Below are 14,685 nucleotides of genomic sequence, written 5' to 3'. Positions count from 1 at the left end.
TACAGTTGTGCTCATAAGTTTACATACCTTGGCAGAATTTGTGAAATATTGTTTTTTTTGTTTGTTTTTTAAAATACGACTGATGACTGAACAACAACCATCATTAATTTCTTTATGGTTATGTTTTGTTGAATGATAATGCTTTTCTGAAATGCTTGACCGTTTAATTTGAATCCCATTAAAATTAAATTTAATGTGTTTTGCCTGGTCCTTCATGTTTTCTTTCAAGAATTGTACCCATTTTACAAATTTTGCCGGTGCAATCAAACATATGAGCACAACTGTGTGTTTTCTAATTTACTAAATAAAAGTAGGGCTGTGAATTTCCAAATAAGAGCAAGTAAATTAAAAAAAAGGATTACGTGTTCAAATAAAGTGCTTAACCTCAGAATAATTATTTGAAAGAAAACCTAACAAAATACAGATAATATTTCGTTTTGATCATATGGGTAGAAGCAAAATCATGCATTGTAAAAATGCATTATACATAGGTAGAAGGGTTTTCGAGAATTTTGGTCAACTTTGGGGGTGCGTATTATACACGGGGTGCACATTATACACGAGAAATTACGGTATTTCTCATGCTGCCCACCTCCACCATTTTTTAAAAAACTTGTAGGCCGTGTCGGCGGCACGGTGGCCGACTGGTTAGAGCGTCAGCCTCACAGTTCTGAGGACCCGGGTTCAATCCCCGGCCCCGCCTGTGTGGAGTTTGCATGTTCTCCCCGTGCCTGCGTGGGTTTTCTCCGGGTACTCCGGTTTCCTCCCACATCCCAAAAACATGCATGAATTGGAGACTCTAAATTGCCCGTAGGCATGACTGTGAGTGCGAATGGTTGTTTGTTTGTATGTGCCCTGCGATTGGGTGGCAACCAGTTCAGGGTGTACCCCGCCTCCTGCCCGATGACAGCTGGGATAGGCTCCAGCACGCCCGCGACCCTAGTGAGGAGAAGCGGCTCAGATAATGGATGGATGGATAGGCCGTGTCATATGTCATCTTTAGGAAAATGTCATGGCACGCTGAAAAATAGTAACTGCAACATTTCCTTATTTGAATTGTAAATAATATATTTTGCACTCATAGCATCATCTGTCATATTTAGCGAAGGTAGTTGTGGGCTGACAAGTGTAAAGACTATGTTTGTCGTAGATTCATCCTCATGATGAGTTGGCACAAACTCCTGCTTATATAATTACGTACCAAGTTATATTTAACAACAAAAATCTCTTCTCATTTTGAAATCTAATTAGACACCACTCGCTGCTTAATAGAGCTTTATTTTTATGGGCTAGGGTGAGCTGGCAGTGGAAGTTAGGAGTCTTTGAAATTGCTACGACATGCCTTTTACAGATTAGCCCAAAAATTGTCTTGAATTTATAGTTGTCGAAAGTGTATTTTCTGGCAATAAGTGACACAAGAGCGCCAACGATAGGTACTTCATTGATCCTTTATACATTCTCTAAAAATGTGTATAGGGGTTGGTAATCAAAAATTCGTTTTTATTGTCATTAAAACGTAATTAAAAACAACAAAATCTCGAAACACAGAGAAGGCCATTCACCAAATGAAAATTATGTTTATCTCTAAATTCAGACAGGGAATTGATCATTTCAGGCTGAAATGTATGTCAGTTAATCCGAAATTACCATCTGAATAAATACCTGCTTTCAAATGGTTGTTGTTATGAAGTCTGATTGCACTATTTGTGTAGCCAGCAGCAGAAAAACATGTTTGCTCCAATTTGCAAAATGTGCAGAAAACTTGGACACACAGCAAACTATTATCCAACCTGGGCATGTAATTTGCACTGAGGCCAAGGTGGAGCACAGTTTAAATACACTGTCGGACGGATCTCTGGCGCTGTTATAATGTGTGGTTTTTAAACTGCCTCTTAAGTCAATGACGTTATATGATATATACTGTTCAGGGGGAAATACTAATATGATTGAAGTATACTGTATAAAGATTACAAATATTTATCATAAGTCAACAAGATTAAAAGATGTACAACTAATATGTTTTTTACATTAAATATGTAGCCTTGCTCGCCACAACATTAGGTAGACTTGCATCCAATGGGATACAATGTAAGATGCTCAATAATTGTCCCTTAAGGAATCATAATAATCCTGATATTTTGATTGAAGACTATAACAATAAAGTATTGTAAAGTTGATACCTTCCTGACAATGTCAGTCAAAACCTATTATATTTGAATTTGTGATTGATTTGTTTTTGTAATGAATAAATACATAAACAAACAAACAAACAAATAAATAAATAATAATTTTGTGCACTGTTATCTGTGCAATAAAATTCAAAGTGCAATATATGTTTGTGTAACAATGCTGGCGTATTAATTTAATGCTCAAGAGACTTTTTGAAAATAACCTTTTTTTCCTCTTCCATGGTCTTTTGCTTCTGTAACCAGTGAATTTCCCTGCTGTGGGATCAATATCTTATTTTATCTTCTTGATTTGGATCTCATTAGAACGTGCAGGTCACTGTACAAAGAAACTGATTTTAGATAACCTCCCAAGTCAACTATGGCTTTGTATTATTGTAAATAGCAGTAACAGTAGTTTCCGCTCTTTTCTTTGACTTGGATATATTTGTTTTTTTTTTGTTCAACATCAGGCCACTGGTTTAAATATATTAACATGGATTTCATGTGTAGGCATTCCTTCAAGGATTGCATTTTTGCATCAGCATATTGATGACCTAATAAAGACCAACATTGTAAGTGCCTGTCCCAAAGCTGCTGTGAAGAAAACTGGACGGCCGACGTGCTGCTGCGCGGCACGTCAAGTAAAGAAAATTAAACGATGGTGTGGAAAAAAAGCATCACTTTGATTGTCTTGTCACAGTTTTATAACTTGTGGTATTCTCAAGAAGCAGTCTCATATTTCTTTTTAATCAATTAATTTTGTAGTTAATGCACTGAGGTGACGTCCTCCCATCAGACTCTACATTCTTCTTCATCTCTTATTTTGTCTTTGTCTCTTATCTACTGTATGTAGTTGTTTCACACAGGGCCCCCTGGTATTCAAACTGAGATACAACATAACTGTAATGCCTTGTGTTAAAGGCTACATTTAACTAACATGTGTAAACTGTTCGAAAAACATGCAGTTGGATGGTAAAATGCCAGTAATGACAAGTTGTTTCTCAGCGCAGTACAACATTTGAGTGATACTTGTGCCATGTTCAAGAAAAGTTTGTTTTGTGTTTTCGAACAACATTTAACTAAAACCGTTTTCATCACCATTGTGAGATGTAGTAGCATATTCAAGTATTGTATTGCTACTCAAATGTAAGCTGTAATTCAAATTCCCTACATTAGAACGGTGAGCGACTGAGTAGAGTTTTTAGTGTACCACTAATGGATCTTTTGGTCATTGAAACTGTCGTCTTTCAAATAAGATTAAATGAATCCGAAATACGGCAGCTGCAGCACATCTGTGTGTGCGTGCGTGCGTGCGTGCGTGTGCGTGCGTGTGCAAGGGCTGGAGGGGTGACTAGTAAAGAGCTGACTCGCGGCCATAACCTCTCGTCCCATTATTCTTACTTTCTTGCCTGTTTCCATGTCACTGGGGGGGCTCCCTGATGGAGGCTGACAGTACCGTTAGTTCTGCATCCTCCGGCCCATTGCCCCACCTCTCTCATCCCCCCCCCCCCACCCATTTGTGTCTCCTCCAATCTGCCCCCTTCGCTCTTGCCCATTCAGCACTGGCCTGGGTGACCTTGCGTTGGAGGTTGCAAGCTTGGCTCTGAGCTTCTTAGGGGGGCAAAATGTGTGGATGGCTGTCAAAAGCACATCTGGGATGAGATCGAGCATACATCCATGACTGATTAATCTCTGTTGGATAGTTGTTCTTTTTGCCACCGTGGACGAAACACTGTGAAGAAGCACTCCCTGCCCTTTACTGTATATAGTGCCCTAAATAGTGAGTTTGGCATTTTTTAGTGCTGTTCAAATGTGTAGTGAGTATAGGTTATCCCTGATACAGAGCCTGAAATATGTTCCAATATTCATCTTGAAATGTAGTGAACAACCGATGGTCACTAGAATAGCAATATACCCCATGATGCATTGCAGCGTTTCACAAGTTATGGCATGAAAATAGAGCAACACATCACAACACTGACAGATTTGTTCAATATTTATTACGGGAGGTCCATCAGCTGACACTGCTGCGGTACTTTGCAACTAAGACATAACTAACTGTGTGACGGAGTAGTGTTTAAATACAGATTTTTAATTTTGACTGGTGAGTAAACTAGATAGTCCAGTGTTTCTCAACCTTTAATAGGCCAAGGAGTACATTTTACATTAAAAGAAAATGTCGCCAAACACCCCCAAACAATGATGTCACAAAAAGTGGATACACACGTTTATTGCCCGCGGAAGAGCATTTACTGTACTGCAAGTGTTCTGCCTGTCACTGTATGCCGCTGGCATCGATAGATGAACAAAGGTTTGTAGTAAATCAATAATTTTTGGACCAATTATGTGAAATTGGATAATTTCCCACGGCACACCTGAACATCTTTCACGCCAGACTGGTTGGGAAACAATTATATATATGTAGTCCACTTTAAAAAATCTCTCTTACTTTTATAGGGAGTAGGAAATGAGTGAATGAATCCGAACACAGTTTACTTTCCGGCATGTCTCAATACTGTGAAAGTGAAAACGGGAACATTTTTGTTTGAATGGGTCACTTAAGCACCATCTAGTATGGCGACACTTACACACGTTATGATCAGCACATGTTAATTGCTTTTGTAAATTGGGGTGTGACACGTTAATGAAACACGCACACACGTATATTCTGCACACACTCCTTCCCACTTCCTGTTGCACAATTCCACAGCTAATATAAAGGACAAACTTGTTGAACTGGATGGAAAGCGGCAGGCAGTGACGCCCGGAGATGAATACACTGGATGACTTGGGTCAGTAATGATGAAGAAAACTTTACAAAGTAGCCGATGAGAGGAGAAAGTGGAGGATGTCATGTTTTGGCGGGGACATGTATTATTCATGCTGTCAGCAGAGACATGGCTGAAGTCACGGGAGTGTAAGTAATGGCGTGTGTCACGTAAATCAGCAGCGATGATGACTTCATTTTACTGCATAACTGCCAACGCCCACACACTTTAAGGAGCTCCAGCTGCACGTGGCTGCACACTCACACACACAAACATACATACAAACCAATAAAAAAAAAAATATGCTGATAAATCCTGTTTATTACCAGCTCGTCTCGTTCACATGGAGACACTAATCAAATCTATAAAAGATACAGATGATAACTGTGGAACAACAGCACAATATTTCCAAGTAATTATTGTATCAATATACTGTAAAAATGAGCTCTGCGTCTAATATCATCTGTCATTGATTGAGGGTGCAGCATGGTGGTACGTGGTTAGCACCTCTGCCTCACAGTTAGGAGGTTAGGGGTTTGAATCTCAGCTGCGACCTTCCTGCGTGGAGTTTGCATGTTCTCCCCGTGCTTGTGTGGGCTTCCTCCCACAATACAAAACGTTAAATTGTCCATAGGAGTGAATGTGAGAGTGAATATAGTTTGTCTACATGTGCCGTGTAGTAGGCTGGCGACCAGGGTGTAACCCGGACAAACAGGATAGAAAATGGCTGCATGGCTGGACGTTTAAGGCCATCCTCATTTTGTCTCTGTAGACAAAGACTCTTGAGATGAAAGTATGCAGACACACTTGTTGATCAATTAACTAATTAGAAGTTGGACTTGAGCCCTTGAAATTGCATACTTCATCTTACATGTTGGATAATCCCAATTTTGAGTCCACAGTTTGGGGAAGGCCATTTTTTTTACTCCAGCATGACAAGCAAGAACTTGAGAACGCTGAACTGAACACGGAACAGAGAAGGTGATGTACTTCTGGGTAAATGGAAAGAATTTCTCACTGTTCCAGCTGCAAAGTGGGATCTCACCAGCGTATTTGTAGTGATCTCATTTTTTGTGGGAGACAAAAACATCCCCACAACAAATCTCCTAAAAGATTAAGTGATGTATATGATTGAGTTCAGATTCAGCTTCCATGCTGGACTCTCTCATTGTGCGGCCAATTTCTTGTTTAAGGTGGATGATCATCGCTTGCAGTTCCACAGAGGCAGAATTCCATTACAACATTGCGTCAAGAAGGAACTACATATTCTTATTTTGTAATTAGTAATTAGTACATATAACTCTGACACCAAGTTAGTCAATCTCTACAGTATATAAACTTTGAAAAAACAGGATCATTGTGTCATACAGTGAGATCTGACACAAGCGCTGAAAAACAATTCTGGCATCACACAAATAATATTGCTCAACTTTGATTGTTATCAAAGGCACTAATAATAATGTAATAATAATACATAATTTATATAATAATGTATTAGTATTATATTAATAATAATTAATATATTAATTTATTATTATTGCTATTATTATAATGAATAATAATTAATGCAATAATAATGTATTATTAATCATTGATAATAATAATAATTCATATAATAATGTATTATTATTGTGGTTGTTTTTGTTATCATTATTATTATTATTACTATTACTATTATTATTATTAATAAAAATAATAATCCATCCATCCATCCGGTCACGGGGGCAGTAGCTTTAGCAGGGATGCCCAGGCTTCCCTCTCCCCAGCCACTTCCTCCAGGTCTTCCAGGGGGATCCCGAGGCATTTCCGGGCCAGCGGGGAGACATAGTCTCTCCAGCGTGTCCTGGGTCGTCCCCGGGGTCTCCTCACGGTGGGACGTGCCCGGAACACCTCACCAGGGGGGCGTCCCAGGGGCATGCTAACGAGATGCTCGAGCCACCTCATCTGGCTCCTCTCCATGTGGAGAAGCAGCGGCTCTACTCTGAGCCCCTCCCGGATGACTGAGCTTCTCACCCTATTTCTAAGGGAGAGCCCGGACACCAATGTTGCCACAGTTACCTTGAAAAAGTAACTTAGTTACTTTACTGGTTACTTTATTTTAGAAGTAACTAAGTTAGTTTCAGCAGCTGTCAAGTGGCAGGAATATCACTTATCCACAGTACAAAAAAAGCATTGGTAATGTATGCCACACAAATTACAGAATGATGTCATCAGCATGAACATCCATCCATCCATCCATCCATCCATTTTCTTTACCGCTAATCCTCACTAGGGTCGTGGGCCGCTGGAGCCTATCCCAGCTATCTTCGGGCGGGAGGCGAGGTACACCCTGAATTGGTCGCCAGCCAATCACAGGGCACATAATAAACAAACAATCATTCGCACTCAAATTCACACCTACGGGCAATTTAGAGTCTTCACTCAACCTCCCACGCATGTGTTTGGGATGTGGGAGGAAGCAGGATTGCGCGTAGAAAACCCACGCAGCCACAGGGAGAACATGCAAACTCCACACAGGTGGGGGCGGGATTCGAACCCCGGTCCCCAGAACTGTGAGGCAGGTGTGCTAACCAGTCGTGCCCCGTGCCGGCTCAGCATGAACAAATAACTTAAATATGAGTCTAGTTGAAGCCACATTAAAGGAACAACTAGATTAGATAGATAGATAGATAGATAGATAGATAGATAGATAGATAGATAGATAGATAGATAGATAGATAGATAGATAGATAGATAGATAGATAGATAGATAGATAGATAGATAGATAGATAGATAGATAGATAGATAGATAGATAGATAGATAGATAGATAGATAGATAGATAGATAGATAGATAGATAGATAGATAGATAGATAGATAGATAGATAGATAGATAGATAGATAGATAGATAGATAGATAGAGACTGTAGCAACCCTGCCGATTCTGTGGGGGTCCATGAAGGCAACTGCGTGTGTGTGCGTGTCTGTGTGTGCGCACAATGTACAACGAACCTTAGTATTGTCCTCTTTAGAGAAACTGGAAGTAGTGACTGTATTTCCAGATTAAGTATGCCAATACCTCGTCACCGTCCATTGTGTTTGCGTCGCTGGCTGCTTGGGTACATGTGGGTTGACTACGTGCGGAAAACGTGCAACGTGCAGACGGCTCCGTTTATAAATATTTCGCCTTTTTTCTATATTGTAGTTACTCCTGTGCATTTTAGTTATGGATAGTTAAGAATACAGTGTGTTTCGCCTGTTTTATTAGTCATTACTAAAACAAAAGCTGAAAATCGGTCTGCATTTATGACATGCACAGTGACTGAATCAAGTGTCTTGGTTATTGACTCACCCCATGTTCCCAAACACTGGAGTTTGTTAATGATAAATATCGGTTGCCTGAGCAAAAAAATTGCATATTATTATTCAAAAGCATATTAAGCTCTTGTTCTCGTGAACAAAAAAAGTGACGATTGGCAGATCAATCAAAGTAACTGTAATCTGACTACTCTCATATAAAAAGTAACATGTTCGATTACTTATCCTGCCCCAAGTGGAGGAGTTCAAGTATCTTGGGGTCTTGTTCACGAGTGACGTAAAAATGGAACGGGAGATCGACAGGCGGATCGGTGCAGCGTCTGCAGGGATGCTGACTTTGTGGTGAAGAAGGAGCTAAGCCGAAAGGCGACGCTCTCAATTTACCGGTCGATCTACGTTCCTACCCTCACCTTCGGTCACGAGCTGTGGGTCGTGACCGAAGGTGAGGGTAGGAACAAGATCCCGATACAAGCGGCCCGAAATGTGTTTCTTCCGCAGGGTGTCCGGCTGGGATGCCGGTAACGCGTTACAACGTAGCGTTAGTCAAAAAATGTGGTCCGGTGACATCATAATCTAACGTGTTACTTTTTATATTAGAGTAGTCAGATTACACTTACTTTGTTTTATCTGCAATTACTTACTTTTTGGTTCACGGGAACCAGAGCTTAATCTCCTTTTGATATTAAAATATGCTATTTATGCTCAGGCAACAGATATTTATTATTAACTTGAAAATGGTGACGTTTTAAATACTTATTGCAGCCGCTGTATGTCACTTTCTGTCAGATTTGTGAGTCTCTGAAGGTCAAAGTCTGGTTTCTAGACTACTTAATTTGAGCTCTCACATGCTCAAGTCATCTGTCTCCCCAGGTCAGTGTTTCTATGGTAGCGTCAGGTTTCATGGATGTTAATATGACATCACTGTTTCTCCCACAAACTGAGACTTCATTGTGTCTTATTGTGGGGTGTGTGTCAAATCTTGATCAAACTGATATGTTTAACACTTCCCTCTAAAATGTAGACAGTTAAACAGAAGCAATAATTATTGCTGGGTCTGAAGGGCACAGTGCATGCTGTGTTCAGCTGCTGTTGTCAAGTATTCATGCAGGTGTTGAGGCTGGCAGCAGCCACACCTGGCTGGGACCGCAGACAACAGCACAGCAATAAACCCTCTTGAACACGACACAGACACACAAAGACAGACCGAGACACACGAGTGTGCGTCACACACCCACACACAATCCTGGTACATCAGATAAGCACCTTTGCCAGTGTCAAAACACAAGCGCACACAGCCCGGCTGCAAGACCGACAGATGTTCCTGTCCTCCAAAGCAAAGACGCACAAGTCAAGAGCTGTATTCTCCCAGGGCCTCATCCACACTCGCGACTGATCGCAGCACTATTCAGATATGTTCCTGCTCCCAGCAGCTATTAAACACATTTCCCTCTTTTCAGTTGGCAAGATGGCAAATATTACTTCACTGGAGAAATATGTTTCCACATTTCTGAGACGCTGCGATACAGATTGTTTCCCGCTCCGTTGCCCCGGGCCGGCACGGAGCCAGGGAACAATGTCAATTTCCCAAAAGATCATTTTCTGTCTCAACTCATGGCATTTCTTGTCTTGTCTTGCTGCCTTATTTTGCTTCTCAGGAACCTTGAGAGGTGAGCTCATCGGTGCCTCGCGGCTCAGCTCCGACTCCCAAAACAACATTGTATTTATCAGACCAAAATAGGTACTTCGGCCTGGAAAAACCCAGCCTGGAAAAGACAGAAATACACCAAGAGTTTCCAAGGAAGCCCGTCTGACTAAAGAGGCCGGTTTTAATTCAATTACTCAATATGTTGCTGTACTGAATGTGAAATGTAATATGATCATTAATTACTGGCGACCTATTTGACTAGTTAAATATCTAGACTGTCTAACTATCGTTCTGCTGTAGTTCACACCCCTACACCCCTTGTCCGTTCTTTCCACTAAAAGCCTTTTCTGTCCTGTTACATTTTCAATAAACATTTGAACAATTAACAGAAATAATTAAAAAAACAAAGAGAGGGAGTATTTCAAACTTCCCTGTTACACAGCAAAACTGCTCCAACACGAAATACATCCAATCCACCATTCTGCATGGTCCTGCAGCTGAACAGGACAGGTTAAAAAAAAAAATAATAATAATAAGGTACTGGTCACCTGTTAACATGTTGCTGTAATCTGTTATAAAACAAAATGTTTTATCTGTTGCTGATCAGTGATGCCAGTAATGCGTTACAAAGTAACACGTTACTCCAAAAATCCGCCATTTTGAGTAATGAGCAAAGCGACGCATTACTTTTACCGGGAAAGTAATTAGACTACAGTTACTTCTTCAATCCAACAATAGGTACTTTTGCATCATCAATGTTTCTCACCAAACAGTAATTTCTAACACCAAGAGCAGTCCAAATGCACAGACGTATTTAACCAAGACCACCTTCTTTTTTTTTTTTCTTTCTTTCTCATTTACGTACATACACGCACATTTCCACATTTACCTATATACACGCACAAAGGCATGCACACGCACACACACAGACAGTTGCTTTCATGGACCACAATCGGCAGTGTACTGAGAATGGTGTGCTTGTTTATGTTTAAGAACTTACTGTATTGTGTTGGCATGTCAAGTCTGCGCTAAGTTGCTGATGTAATGTGGCTTCAACTACACTAACATTTAAGTTATGTTGATGACATTATTCTGTAACTTGTGTGCCGTACATTACCAAGGGTACGGTTAAGCTAATGCTTTTTTTGTACTGTGGATAAGTGATATTACTGCCACTCGGCAGCTGCTGAAAGTAACTAAAAAGTTACTTTTTCCTACCTTAGTTACTTTTGAAATCAAGTAATCAGCAAAGTAACTATGTTACTTTTGAGCTCAAGTAAACAATAAAGTAACTGAGTTACTTTTTCAAGGTAACTGTGGCCACACTGTTGTTGATAAGGTGACAGATTACATTTATTTAAAACAAATAATTCACCATAAGTACTGTACCTGTTCTCAGAAGAATGTAAAGACTGCAAAGTAATATAATAGCAAATTATTAATACGCACTGATATTGGCTGGTGATGAGTCCAGGGTGGCCATGATCATCTTGCTCAAAGTCAGCTGGGAAAAGGCCTAGCTCACCGACAACCCTAACGGCAATGGATAGATGGATGTACTTATTATTTACTTCATTAACAAACCGCATGACAAACATCATATACTGTACATCGAATAGCTGCAAACTAGAATATACTTCTCACAGTACAGCACACATCTTAATTAATGTAATACTTACAGTGCAGGCAGCATGCTGGACGACTGCTTCACAGTTCTGAGGTTCCGGGTTCAAATCCGGCCTCCCTGTGTGGAGTTTGTATGTTCTCCCCGGGCCTGTGTGGGTTTTCTCCGGGTACTCCGGTTTCCTCCCACTTCCCAAAAACATGCATGTGAGGTTAATTGTAGACTCTAAATTGCCCGTAGGTGTGGATGTGAGTGTGAATGGTTCAGGGCGTGCCCTGCCTCTCGCCTAGAGTCGGCTGGGATAGGCGCCAGCACGCCTGTGACCCGTGTGAGGATAAGCCGTATGGAAAATGGATTTACAGTACAGTGTTGGGAAGATTATTTTGGAAATGTAGTGGATACAATTGCAAGTTACCCTGTTGAAAATGTAACATGCTAGTAGTGTAACTTTCAATTACTTTCTCAAAGCAATACTGTATAACTAATTACATTTGATTACATTTTGATTACTTTTTTCAATTTTGAATGAATGCATCAACACGGCCCTTGGATGTTTCCTCCAAAAAAAATTGGATTGAAACCATAAGTCATTATTTTGGAATTAACCACATATGTGTTTTCTACACAAATTATAAACTGATGGATTTTCTCTGGGTACTCCGGTTTCCTCCCAGATCCCAAAAACATACATGGTAGCTTCATTGAAAACTCTAAATTGCCCGTAGGTGTGAATGTGAGTGCAAATGGTTGTTTGTTTATATGTGCCCTGCGATTAGCTGGCGTCCAAAGTCAGCTGGGATAGGCTCCAGCACGCTTCCGACCCTTGTGAAGATAAGCGGTACGGAAAATGGATGGAGGGATCTTTCATTGAGTACTTGAGTAATTGCCACCCACCCAAAAAAAATCTATTTCGTATTTTATTAGTGTACGGTAAAAACTCTGTACAGAATTTGACACAACAAAATCAGCCTTTGCTACCTAGCTTTGTTAGCATTCGCAATTAGCATTAGTACGCTAACCATTATCATCCATCCATCCATCCATTTTCCTTCCCACTTATCCTCACTAGAATTTCACATCCTAAATCCTTGCTGTTGCGGTCCTGTTGCCTGGCAACTGGTTCAAACATTAGTTAATTCCTGCCCTAGGCCAATATGCAGTATGATCAAAAACATTATCCTTCTTCAGAACATGTATCTTGACATATTTTTGGGCTATCATGGATTAAATTAATGAGATGTTAATTTAATGTGAGGGGTGCTGGTATTCACATTTTGACGTGGCTATGTTCCCTTGTGTTTGTGGCTAACTAGGTTAGGTTCGTAATGTACTAAATAGTGTTCATCTTTCATAATTCATCCACGGGAAGCACCAGAAGGAGAACGTTTACACAAACTCAAGCTGTCTGTGTTTTGATTAACTACACCAAGTTTTTCTCTCTTTCAAATTTAAGAATCAGACTCACAGAGGCCACATGTTCAAGTTGTCCTTTCAACCTCCCTGTGGTTCATTTCATCTAGCAGACAGAGGACAGACTTCAGACGCATGAAAACCAACATTCACACAGACGGACAAACATTAACCCACCGTCTGACCTTCCTCTGCTCCACCGAAGGAGGAGGAGAAGGAGAAGAAGAAGGAGGAGGGGAATTCTGAAAAAAAAAACAGAAGAATTGAAAACACATTCCATTTCCCGTAAAGCTGGGAGAAGGAGCGGTGAGTCACAGGAGCAGTTTCAAATGGGTTGTTTTGAGTCGCAGACGCTCGGTCTTTGAAGGTGTCTACGCGGTGCTTTTAGTTCTCTGAGGATTAAATGTTAAATGTTGTTGATGTTGTCACTGTCCTCACCCATCAAGCATCCATCATTCATGCAGACGCTGAATAAACAACTGCGATCACTTGTCTGAACGTGAGCGCCACCTCAAACGACATTGCTTGTATTTGTCTAAATGAATGTAATAATTGTTTGTTATTGCTTTTTGAAAGTCACAGAACAGTGACTCTCATATACTCGAGAATGGCACATACTGTATGCAGTCAAAGTATTTTACAACAGACCTCCCACAAGGAGTCAAATTGCGAAACACTCCTGTCTGTCTCTTCACACCAGTCCAGACAGACAAAAAAAAAAAAAAAAAAAAAACACGCAAACCTAAAAAATGATGCTGGTTTTCCGTCTAGTTCCGAGGCAGCATCCTGAGTCACGGACTGAGCTCCAGATCGCTTTCATGCAGACAGCTTAATTGACTCCACTAAAGGAGCAAAGTCCATATACTGTACGTGCTGTACCAACGCTCTGTGTTAAGACGCTCTCTGCAATACAGGTGGACCATGCAGCGATCATGTGTATCTGCTTACATGGTTGAGGGCCCAACTTCTTGGTGCTGTCAAGTAACCCTCATATTCGCCGTCTCATATTGTATTAATCTGGTACTATCATGGTTTCTATGACATGTGATTAGCTATATAGCATTTGTAAGGAAGGATTAGAGGTTTGTAAATGGAAAATACCACTTAATTACATTCCTATCCATTGTGCCCCTCTGCGTAATAACATTTTCTTGTTTCAACTCTGTTATGGGTTACTTGACAAATTTCACTCAATGATTAAAAGGCATCAGATGCCTATTTGACGTTTGATAGCATGAACAAGAATCAAAATTGAATGTTTTTTTTAATTATGTAATGTACAGATTGTTTTATAGTAATAATAATGTGTGAGGCATATGTGCATACATGTGCACAAACACGCAAATATGCGCGCATGCACACACACACACACACACCATACTTGTTGATATCATATTGTGGGGCTACCGGTGCAGACCATGCAGTGTGGGAAGCACCCTGTCAGAAGGTTAGACAGCCCAAGGAAAACTAAAGAAACATTCAAATAAATTTATTTTCATTGCCCGAGTGTGTACTGCAGGCACAACAGTGACTCAGGTTGAGTCACACACGCACACATGCACATACACACGCACACAATCATATACAGACTCTTGTGTGGTGTGTCTCTCTCCCTCGCTCTCTCTCTCTCTCTCTCTCTCTCTCTCTCTCTTTCTCTCTCTCTCTCTCTCGCTCTCTCACACACACACACATACACACATAAAGACTTGCCAGAATGCCAAAACTTTATTGGTTGCAGTTCTCTGAGCACCCAGTTGCTATGTTATAACGGT

Source organism: Phyllopteryx taeniolatus, chromosome 4 (genome assembly GCF_024500385.1).
Source record: "Phyllopteryx taeniolatus isolate TA_2022b chromosome 4, UOR_Ptae_1.2, whole genome shotgun sequence".
In the NCBI taxonomy this organism is placed as follows: domain Eukaryota; kingdom Metazoa; phylum Chordata; class Actinopteri; order Syngnathiformes; family Syngnathidae; genus Phyllopteryx; species Phyllopteryx taeniolatus.
The sequence above is the reverse complement of the archived record's forward strand: the minus strand, read 5'-3'. Positions refer to the sequence as shown.